Here is a 12342-nt window from a genome sequence, read left to right as displayed (position 1 = left end):
TTTTATATGCTATGATCTCAACTATGCAAAAAACACATAGGAAGCAAGTTACAGTGTTAATAATTATCTCAGTGCAGTGGGATTACAGAACATCTCTTTTCCTCTGTACTTTCTCATAGTTTTCAGTTTTCCCAAGATGGGGATATATTTTTACTATAGCATCAAAAATGGTTAATAACAATTAAAATCTGGATGCTCTTGCTCACAAACCCTGGATCCCTTATTTACTAATGACTGACTCAGAGAAACATCTTTCTAGGGCTTCATCATACATTTCACACACAATGGTTTTCTGTCTTCCAATAGGATCCTACCACAAGTGATTTCATTTCATTTCATCTCCCTCTCAGTGCTGGAAAGATTGGTGCCCACCTTTTCCTCATCATGCCCTCTGCGTGGGACTGTGAGTCCAGCAGTATAACAGTTTCAGGAGTCAGTCTACTGGGATACATATCCCAATTCCATCATTTTCGACTTCATTTCTCTGGGCCTCCCTGGGGATACAGGAGATCCCCCGTGGAATGTCACTGCATGGATTAAATGAGATCCTTTGTGTCACGTGCACAGCTCACAGTCTGGGACATAGTCAATCCTTAAGAAACATTAGGTATTTTGCACAATAGAGTTTGCTTTTCATTTCAAGACTGTGACTTCAAAACAGGGAGAGAAACTATCCTAATAACACCTTCTCTAGCAGCTTCTCTGCGTCCGTTTTTGCCCAACAGTTTGAGATTCTGTCATATGGCTTGAGGTTTTGTTTGCATTAATTCTTCCTTTACTCTGCCACTGGGATATCCTGCAGCCTTTGAAGCCCACACCAGTGGGAAGCCTTGGGGACTTTATAGACTTTGTGCTGATGCCCCGGGATGGCTGTCTTTCCTAGAGAAGAGGGAATGAATTGGGGGCAGCAGAAGGTCAGAGAAACTCCATGACCAACAGGCCTCCAGAAGATTTATGTATAACTCCTGAAAGGTCAGGACCATAGTTGGACTCCTTTAAGAAGAGAAAGAATTCAAACATTCACGTTGACCAGAAATAGATTGATTTCATGGCTAAACTCAAACACAAGATTGGAGCCCAGATCTTGATTCTGAACAGCATTCTCCACTAAAAGGAACGAGGGCTCCTCGAAGAAAATCTGATATCGGGACTCAGGCAGAGAAAGTAAAAGATGTGCCTGGAATATTTTCTTGTGCCAGAAAGTAAGGAGGTGGTCAATGATGAGGACGTGTCAAAAGAACGCAGAGACCAACTCGAAGGGACTCGCCCTGGCCAAATCTGGGACAATTTGAGCATCAAAATCAATAATGATAATAATGGATGAAAACCCTTTAATAAGATAAAACTCTAAAAATGTCATACTGATGAGAGAGAAAAGGCTCTTCTTTTAAATAGTAGAAGGCCAACTAATAAATACAGAAGGAATGATGGAGTTATAAAAGCATCAATGATGCAAAAAATAGTAGTCATAGTTTAAAGAAAAATAGCACATTTATAAGTTCTCAAAATATCTACCACAAATGTCTAATTAATTATAAAGGGAAGAGTCGGGTGCTGTGACTCATACCTGTCATTCCAGCTACTTGAGAGGCTGAGGTTTGAGGATCACTTGAGTTCAGAAGTTCAAGGCTGCAGTGAGTTATAATCAGGCCACTGCAGTCCAGCCTGGGCAAGAGAGCAAGCAAGACCCCCACTCTATAAAGAAAACTAACAATTTATAATATATATAAAGGGGAAAAAACATAGATTTAGAGTGGGAAAACCTTACCCAAGTTACCAAAGTCATCACTACTAATGAGACATCATCTACCAAATTATCGGGCTCATTATTTGAAATGAGACAGCCTGATATGATGCGTAGAAAAGCATATTACTTATCTGGTACTTCTGCCAAAAATGCATAACCTGGATATAATCAGACAAAACCTTACTGAAGAACATTCTACGAACTAACTTGCCTGTCACCTTCAAAAAATATCAAGGCAAAGGAAGACAAAGAAAGGATAGGGACTTTTTCCTGATTAAAGGCAACCTAAGAAACACAACAATTATATGCAACATGTGATGCTGCATTAGATCTTAGACCAAGAAAAAAATAGCTAGAATTTTGAGATACCTTACTGACTGGAACAACAGATGAAACTTGAATACCAATAGTGGATTAGACAATAACATCGTATCAATGTTCAATTTCCTCACTTTGATCATTGTTTTGTTCCTAAGTAAGCCAATGTCCATCTCAAGTGTTCTGGGGTAAAGGGACATGGTGTCTCTAACTTACTCTCAATAGTTTAGAAATTTCATTTTCATACGGAGAGTGAAAGAGAGAAGAGGAACGATATAAAGCAAATAGGAAAAAATGCAGATAATTGATAAATCTACATTTAAAAGTGCATAGGAATTTCTTCTACTATTGTTACTACTTTTCTGCAAGTCAAAATTAAAAGAGTAAAGAAAAACAAACCGGGGGGGTGGAGGGGGCCAGTGGGTCATATGACATCAAAGACAGATGAGATTGACTGAATGTTCCCTCCCTCTTCCCAGCCCCGTATGCGCGCGAACACACACACAGTAAAGCAAAAAGCTAGATCCTTGTCCTTGGCTTCTGCATGGAAAACTTTGGTCCTCCTTGCTTCCCAGACACCTCAGGAGAGATGAAAATTAAAACCTTTCCAATGGAAATACACTTTCAACTTGAGGCTCTCTTCCTTCTTCTCAGTTAAGGAATATTTTGAGAAACAACTGATAATTTAGGGCCTTAAACACTAAAGTGAGTGCTCACCCCTTACCCCTTCCCTTAAAGAAGGTGGAGAAAGAATAGAAGCCTCTTGGAGAAGTTTGCAATTCTCCCCGGCAGGAGGTACTATGGCAGCAGGAGTGCACTGCCCTGGAGGAGGAACTAAGATGGTGGGTGCGGGAGGGCGCTGGGTGTGGGCTGTTCACAAGTGGTGGAGTGAAAATCCTGCATCGCGGACTTCAGGAAGAGATGTTGGGTCCTGGTGGCAATGGCAGTATGGAACAGCAGCAGCCCATCCCCACACATTCCAGAGCTGTGGAGCCACCAGCAACAGAACAGATCACACTGTCACCAGAATGACTGGGTGACTGGAACCCACCTAGGATATGAGATTGTTTTGCTCATTCGAAGATGCTTCTGGGAGGGGAGGGTTGGTTTCTGGTGCGAAAGCGATGGGAATCCTTCCATACATTCTTTTACTTGTATCCCAACTCATCATAGGGGCACCAGTTTCACTCAGCTGCTGGGGCTCTTGCCCCGCCACTTATTACTCAATGCCAGGCAGGACTGTGACACTCCTCAACACCGCAGCAATGGCAGGCTCTCCACTACACGGTAGAAAAGCAGTGAGGAGGATACCTATGTTGCCACCCACTTATCAGGCTTTTCCCCCCATTCCTGTTGGGTGCACAACTAATCAGTCTTTAAATGCTAACTTGTCTGGGAGAGACAGAGCTAAACTTTTTTATCAATGGTTCACATCCTCATGAAGCCCTGACATCAACCAAACAACCAGAAGAAATGAAACCTACATTAGGGACACTCATGCATATCCTACTCGTCTGTGCCAGGGAAGGAAAACGCTAAAGACAGCCTGGTAGCCAGGTGGCACAGAGCAGAAAAACGCTTTGAACTCTGTTTCTTAGGCAGCATAAAATTCTGCGATGCGTTCTCCAGGAGAATTGAAAGCAGGATCTCAAAGACATGTTTGCACACTCGTGGTCATGAAAGGACTATTCACACCACCAAAAGGTGAACATAGACACAAGTGTCCATAGAAGGATGAATGGATAAACAAAGCATGTTGTATACATACAATGAAATATTACTCAGCTTCTGAAAAAAGAAGGAAGAGGCAGATGGATCACAAAGTCAGGCAATCGAGAATATCCTGGCTAACAGGGTGAAACCCTGTCTCTACTAAAAATTCAAAAAATTAGCCAGGTGTGGTGGCAGGCACCTGTAGTCCCAGCTACTTGGGAGGCTGAGGCAGGAGAATCGCTTGAACCTGGGAGGCGGAGGTTGCAGTGAGCCGAGATGGAGCCACTGAACTCCAAAAGAAAAAAAAGAAGGAAGAAAATCCTGCCATTTGCAACAATATAGATGAACCTAGAGGACATTATACTAAGAGAAATAATCCAGTAACAAAAAGACATGCTGTATGATTTCACTTACATGAGGTACCTAGACTAGGCAAATTCATAGAAACAGAAAGTAAAATGGGATTGCCAGGGTTTGGGAGGAAGGGAGAATGGGAAGTTGATGAGTGGATACAAAGTTTCAGTTTTATAAGATGAAAAAAGTTCTCAAGATTGGTGCCAGAGCAATCTGAATGTACTTAACATTACTAAACTTAAAACAGTTAAGATGGTAAATTTTATGTCATGTGTATTTTACCACAATTAAAAATATTTTTAACTCAATAATATATTGATGAAAGATGAAGAGAAGTGAATCAGAGTGACAGATTTGTCCTTTTAAGGAGCTGGCAGGTACCTTTGGGCACCATGTTGACATCAAGTTTCAGATAAAGTGAAGGCATCTCTAACAGCAGAACCTACATACAAAATGGTGACCTCAGGCCAGGCACAGTGGCTCACGCCTGTAATCCCAGCACTTTGGTAGGCCAACGCAGGCAGACCACTTGAGGCAAGGAGTTTGAGACCAGCCTGGCCAACATGGTAAAACCCTGTCTCTACTAAAAATAGAAAAACTAGCCAGGCATGGTGGTGCATGCCTGTAATCCCAGCTACTCTGGAGGCTGAGGCACGAGAATTGTTTGAACCTGGGAGGCAGAGGTTGCAGTGAGTTGAGATTGCACCACTGCACTCCAGCCTGGGCGACAGAGTGAGACTCTGCCTCAAAAAATAAACATTTTTAAAAATGACAACAGAATGACCCCTCAACTTCCTTGCCTAGTGTTCATTCTCACTTACTATGTTCCAGACCCTGTTTTAAAGTCTGTATTAACACATTTATCCTCACAACAACTCTACAAGGTAGGTTCTGTTATTATCACCCCTATTTTATATAGGTGAGGAAACCAAGGCACGAAGAAGTTTTAGTATCCCATCCCAGGTCCCAGGCTGAGGGCAGAGCTAGAAGTTGAACGTGAGCAGCCTGGCCCCAGGTCTACAATCTTAATCATGACCTTCTACTATTTCTGGATTTACAATCACACAATATTTACCTTTACATATAAGCATATTTTTACCTATAATTATCCAAGAGATTCCTCATTCAAGACAATTTCAGTGGGTGGTAACACTAAATAAATTGTTATTCTCTATGGTCTGCTCAATATATGTCAACCCTTCAAGTACTCCCAAGTATATATTCACATAGTTTATGTATGAACGTTCAATATCCCTTTCAAATTGGCTTGGATCTAAGTCTGTCTCAAGGAATACCTTTCTATTGTGAATTTCAGGCAGTCTCAAGTATGTAGGTGATTTCGAAAGAGAGGAAAGCTTCCATCAAGGCAGCTTTCGTAGTACCCCAAGTCGCTCTAGGTGAGCAGCTGGATCTGCTCAGGCTTCACCTGAGGTCTCCCACCATGCCTAAGCTCCCCTTCCTGTTATTTTTGTGAGCTTTTTCTCAATCCCACCTTTGGCTCTCTATGCCTCTGATAGCGACAGGAGGCAGCCAAATACCCAGGCAGATACGGTTGGGTCCCAGTGATACCCCACCTCCAAGCTGAAGACAGTTTAAAGCCTGAAGGCCAAGTTACAAGTTAAATTCTCAGACTGGATTGAGAACTTGTCCTCCTGTTTGGCATGCTTTCCTCTGATTGGTCCCCACCCTTCACCTATTCTACATATACCTACCCTTTCCTGATTGGTTTTCTACACTGCTGTACCCAGCTTTGAGTGGTGTTTTCACTTTAACCTTTTTTGCATACTCAGAAACCAATCAGCAGGCACTCCCCATCCTGTACCTTTGGGCTTGCCGTGGAGTGGGGGAGGGGGGAAGGCAGCCGCCCTGCATGACGAGGCAAGGGGCCAGCGGAGCTGTTAACAAACCACTGTCCATGGACAGCGGAACTAAAGGAGCACTGTAGCACCCCCTGTGGGGCTTTGGGGTAGCAGTCACCCTCACCTGGGTGCTGCCGCATTGCCCTCCAGGCGACATTCCTGGTCTGGCTGCGGGCCGCATGGAGCTCGTTCCTGTGTTGGCCCCTGGAGTGGCTGGCTGGATCCTGCATCGCTTGTTCACATGCTCCCTCCCACAAAGGGTTGAGCGCCGAGGGGCCAAGTAGAGGGGGCACTTCTGCCGTGAGTCCCGTGAAGGAGTCGAGAAAAATCCTGCATCACCTCAACTTCCTTATCTGTAAGATGGGGCTAAAGTACCTACGTCATAGCATCAGCCCGAGAATTAAGTAAGATAACACTTGTAAAGTTCTTAGAAAAACCGGCACATCCTAAGTATTTGATAAGTTCGTTGTTATTGCCATTATCATTTCTACTGAAGATCCATCTTTGACCTTGTTTTGCATGTTGTATAGTGGTGCTGGGCAGCCCCTCCCTCCCTATGGGCTGTTCTGCCAACCTCGGGATACCATCATAGAAGACTTCAGAGACTGACTGTTGCAGGTTGAACTGTGTCCTCCAAAAAGATATGTTGAGTCCCTAACCCCAGTACCTGTGAACGTGACTCAGTGTGGAAATAGAGTTTTTGTGGATGTAATCATACTGGATTTCAGTGGACCCTAATCCAAGATGACCACGGTCCTTCTAAGAAGAGAATAGATGTATGTGGACACACACACACACACGTGACAACTGAGGCAGAGATTGGAGTGACGTGTCTGCAAGCAAAAAATGCCAAGGATTGCCAGCAACCACCTATGGTCTCCTCCCCTAGATCATGTAGAGAGAACACAGCCCTGCTGACATCATCATTTCAGGCCTCTATCCTCTGGAACTGCAACGTAATAAACTTCCATAGTTTTAAGCCACTCCATTTGTGCTACTTTGTTATAGCAGCACTGGGAACCTAATACTCTCACCTTAGCTTTTCCCATTCACTCTATGGACTTTTCTTTTTAAACTTCCCTCCCCAGTGTCTCTCATAGGATTCTCATCCATGTATTTGTACATGAACTTCCCTGTATCTTATAAAATATGTGAGTAAATGTTTAGTCACAGTGGTCTTTGTCAGAAAACTGCCATGTTCTTTAAGGTTTGTTTTTGTTTTTTTAATTTGGTGTACATGAATTCTTTCCACACCATAACATATGATCATGCAACCAAAGGAATTGACACAGGACAATGGATTTCTTTATTTAATTCTGTCACTGTTAGGGAACAATCTGTTGTCATTGGAATCAGAAGCCAATCTTGTCCTGCTGAGCCATCGTGTATCCTCATTTGGGTCTGGTCATTCATAACCTTGATGTCCTAATATTCTCTCAACTGGGAGACTGACAGAAACCACTGTAATTTCACCAACTGATTATTCAATTCCATATTCCTAAATCTCATTTTTTTCCAGCTTCTCCGAGTTAAGCATTACATTTTATTTCAGCTAAATCACCTCTGTAATAGGTTGAATCTTATTCTGTTAGAGATTTTGATGACTTCTCCATTGATGGAACATAAAACAGTGTCTAGCACATATACATTTTTACAGTTTAATTCTGGGCTCCCAAAAGATAAATTGTGAACCAAATGGGGAAAGAGATATGAATAAATAATACCAGCTGAACAGACTAAAATATGTAGGAAAAGTTAAGCCTCTCTCAGTAAATGTCAAGTATGAAATTGTTTTATATAATTTTATTCATTGGGCCTATCCTACTCCCACAAGATTTCATTTGATTTTCAGAGATTGATACCATTATGTTCTGCATTCTGAGTATGAGATCAAAACATTGCCAGTTCCAGGCCAGAATTTCTTGCACTCTGATGCAGAACTTGCTCTAATAATGGTGCATGCCCCAGACAGAATGAAGTCTATGGTTCAGCTAGACCCTACCCAACACTACTACTCCCTCAGACTGATGTGTGTGGATAATCACTGTGTGAGCAGAGCATTGAAGAACCACAGCTGATCAGAGCAAGGGGGCTTAGAGGGACAGCAGAGGAAATGCTCCTAATTGTCAACAGTTATTGCCCCAGCCAGGGCTGACTGGAAGATACACTGCAGCTGAAGCACACATGTAGGCAGATGTGGCAGGGATTGTTCGCCAAACCTTCTGCCTTTTCCTCCTAGATACACAACTAGACTATATATCTCAGCCTCCCTTGTGATGACATGTGACTGGTGACTGAGTTCTGGCCACTGGAACGTGGATAAAAGTGATATTCTTATTAAAGAAAAAAATTAATCATGATACTTGCTCAAGATGGCAAGGCAGACTCTATTCAAGGTAGGAACCATCGAGACAGGTATAGGGACCACTGCAGTGGGAGAGAGAGATTGGGCTCCACTCTGAATACAGGCTGGGCAAGTGGGAATTTATAGCCAAGGAGCAGGATGGGAGCCAGTAGGATGCAAAGTTACTAAGAGATAACATCAGAGGTAAGGAAAATTCTTGTTAGAGCAACTCAACAGAATTCTTGTTGAAGGCAGGCCAGGATGATAAGATATTGAGGGTGGTCAGATACCAAGGGTGGGGGACTTTTGTTAAGCTGACTTGGCAGGATTATTGTTTAAACTAGATCCCACAAGGACAGAGAGGGAAACCCAAGGTTGAGCCTAGTCGGGTAGAGGACTCAGAGGAGACCGACTCAAGTTTGGGTCAAAGGAGAGTGTCTTTGTCAAATGCCACTTTCAGGACTGGGCTCCAAAACCTTTCATGCAATCCTCCTTGTTCTCTCTCTCTTCCTTCACTTGCCAGCTGGATTCAGAGTACCCGGGGGGAAACTCCAAGGTCCTGGGCAAAATCCAGCAAACGTTTCCTATAAAGGGCTGGATAGTAAATATTTTAGGCTTTGGGAGCTAAACCATCTCCACCATGACTGCTCAACTGTGCTGCTGGAGCAGGAAAGCAGCCATTGGTAATATGTAAATGAATGAGTGTGGCTGTGTTCCAATAAAACAAGCTGGATTTGGCCCATGAGCTGTAGTTTCCCAAACTCTGCCCTAAGGAAATCACTCAGTAGAAGGAGCTTGGGTTTCTGAATGCCTGTATGGATTAGACTATCCCCTCCCATCTATTGAGCCTCATTGGCTGAGACAGGAGTGATGAGTTGGCATGGGATTCTGCTCGGATTAGTCACTCAGTAATCCAGGCCCACACAGGCATCATCTTGGCATGCACTTTCACAACCACCCCTATTGGTGAAAGGAAGTATCACAAATCGCACACTTAAAGCTTCCCCCCAGGAGTGGCATGCATCATTTCCATTCACATTTCATTGACTAAAGCAATGCACATGACTACATCTAGCTTCAAAAGGAAAGCAAAAAAATAAAAAGAATGGGGAAATGGCCAACCATATGTCCAGGAGAAGAGGAGAATCCAATTATTTGTGAATAGCACTAATAATACCACTAAACGTTAAACAAAGCTATCAGTCATTCACATCCTCAGTGCAAGAAAGCCAGGAGAGCCGATCAGATTGCTATCCTCCCAAGACCAAGGTTGAGCTATTAAGGAGAGGTAAAGTGGGTTGTGAGAACTCAGACCCCTGTGGGTAGAGCGAGCTTAGATTAGATGACTGTGTATGGTTTTCAGAAAGCAGCATTATGGCACGAGGAAAACGGGAAATTGGGGGAGCTATGGAGTAGGGGAAGGGAAGACTCAAGGGCCTAAATTAGCATCTAGATACAAATTTGGCTTTCAATCCACCCTGTTCATTTTCTTCATAGAAATGACAGAATTAAATGGCCCACTTACAAATGATTCTGTGTTAGATTGAGCCACATGAGATTGACAAGATTTGACCACTTTTTACCTATAAAAACAGTTTCATATGGTCAAGCCTTCATTTATATTTTAAATATCACTAACTATTCACTTTGAAAATACAATGGCATAAAACAGTTACATTACATTCATAGAGTTAGAGGATTCTATCCAAAAATATGCTCAGAACGTTCAGAAAATAAAATATTCCTTGGGCGGTATAACCAGATCTAGTTCTTGGACATACTCCTAAGAGGAGCAAGAATGACTATATTCTTGTCTTGATACTGCCACTTCTATTCACCTCACTTCTAAACCTAAGAAAAAGAGAACTAATATATACATTGAGCTCCAACTATGTAAGGGATTTGAGTCAGGGTCACAATTGAGCTGAAATGGGAATTAAGGGTCTGGCAGACCACCAAGCAGCCCCAATGATCTTTTTGTCTGGAGGAATGGAACCTTCAGCAAAGCAGAGATGGAGAGGATGCAAAATGAACATGGCCATAGAGGCTCAGCATTGAGCCTAGCCTATAAGACTAGGTTCAAGCCCAACGCTGTAGGCAGAAATGAAAGGTGCTATTTTCTTGAGGGACTTTGTGAGATACAAGATGTAAACAAGTCTTCAAGAACATTGGGATTTTGTGACTTCTGGGTAGCAGGAATAGAGCAGGAACACCTGCAGTCAGGTCTTAATTTGCCAGAAAGCAGACAGCAACGAGTGGAGGGCTTAGAGAAGACTTCACGAGCACATGTGTGAGAAACTCCCTTAGGAAGCTCAGAAATAATGGTGGAAGACTAAGGAAAGGGTGGAGGGCTGATGTCCTAGAATTAGACAGATGGGGACAACTGGCCAAAGAAATGTGGGCATTTCTTACAAAGTTTGAGGGGTTCTCCAGAGAAACCTAACCAAATATACATACATATATATATCTCCAATAAAGAGATTTATCACAAGGAATTGACTGACTCACCCAACTGTGGGTGCTAGCAGGTCCCATGATCATCAGGGTGAGTAGGCAAGTTGAAGACCCAGGAGAGCCAATGGTGTAGTTCTAGTCCAAAGGCTGGTGCACTTAAGACCTAGGAAGAGTCAGTGTTTCAGTTCATGTCTTAAGGCAGGAAAAAGCTGATTTCCAGTTCAAAGGCCATCAGGTGGGGTGAGTCCTCTCTTTCTTGGGAAAGGATCAACTTTTTTGGTCTATTCAGGCCTTTGGCTGATTGGATGAGGCCCACCCACATCAGGAAGGATAAACTGCTTTACTCAGTCTACTGACTTAAATGTCAATCTCATCCAAAACACCCTTACACATGTACCCAGGCCAGGCGCAGTGGCTCACCCCTGTAATCCCAGCACTTTGGGAGGCTGAGGCAGGCAGATCACCTGAGGTCAGGAGTTTGAGACCATCCTGGCCAACATGGTAAAACCCCATCTCTACCAAAAATACAAAAATCAGCTGGGCATAGTGGTGCACACCTGTAACCCCAGCTACTTGGGAGGCTGAGGTAGAAGAATCACTTGAACCTGGGAGGCAGAGGTTGCAGTGAGTCAAGATAGCACCACTGCACTCCAGCCTAGGAGACAGAGCAAGACTCCATCTCAAAAAAAAAAAAAAAAAAAACCAGGGCTGGGTGTGGTGGCTCGTGCCTGTAATCCTAGCATTTTGGGAGGCTAAGGTGGGCAGATCACATAAGGTTGGGAGTTTGAGACCAGCCTGGCCAACATGGTGAAACTCTGTCTCTACCAAAAATACAAAAATTAGCTGGGTGTGATGGTGCACACCTGTAATCCCAGCTACTTGGGAGGCTGAGGCATGAGAATCGCTTGAATCTGGGAGGCAGAGGTTGCAGTGAGCTGAGATCACACCACTGCACTCCAACCTGGACAACAGAGTGAGACTCTGCCAAAAAAAAAAAAGACACACAGAATAGTGTCTGTCCAAATATCTAGGCATCCCATGGCCCAGTCAAGTTTACACAAAAATTAATCATCATACAAAGTAACCTTATTTACTCACACAGGCTGATGATTTTGGTCTATGAATACACCATTTCACAAAATCTTCCCAACAGGTATTACTGTTAGGTATTACTGAGGCAAGTTAAAAGGTTAAGTGGATTGTCTGAGATCACAGCTAATGGAGGAGCAAAGATTTGAACCCATAACTTCATGCATGTTAGAAACTGTTGTTTCTAGCAGTTTCCAGAATAAGGAGTCCTTTTTATTAGCAATAAAATACCATAACTTTGTTTAAATATTGATTCAAGCAAACAAACTATTTTTAAAAATTTTTTGAAACAAATGGGGAAAACTGGAGATAATCTTGGTTTTAGATAATATTAAGCAATTATTGTGAATATTTTAGGAGCAATATGGCAAGGTTATATAAAGATAAAACTGATAGGTATATCATTACATGATAGTATTTTTATTTGAGATAATATATCACAAAAAAAATTTTTTTTTCAAAAG

The sequence above is a fragment of the Theropithecus gelada genome, chromosome 18 (genome assembly GCF_003255815.1).
Source record: "Theropithecus gelada isolate Dixy chromosome 18, Tgel_1.0, whole genome shotgun sequence".
In the NCBI taxonomy this organism is placed as follows: domain Eukaryota; kingdom Metazoa; phylum Chordata; class Mammalia; order Primates; family Cercopithecidae; genus Theropithecus; species Theropithecus gelada.
This window is presented reverse-complemented; position numbering follows the sequence as displayed.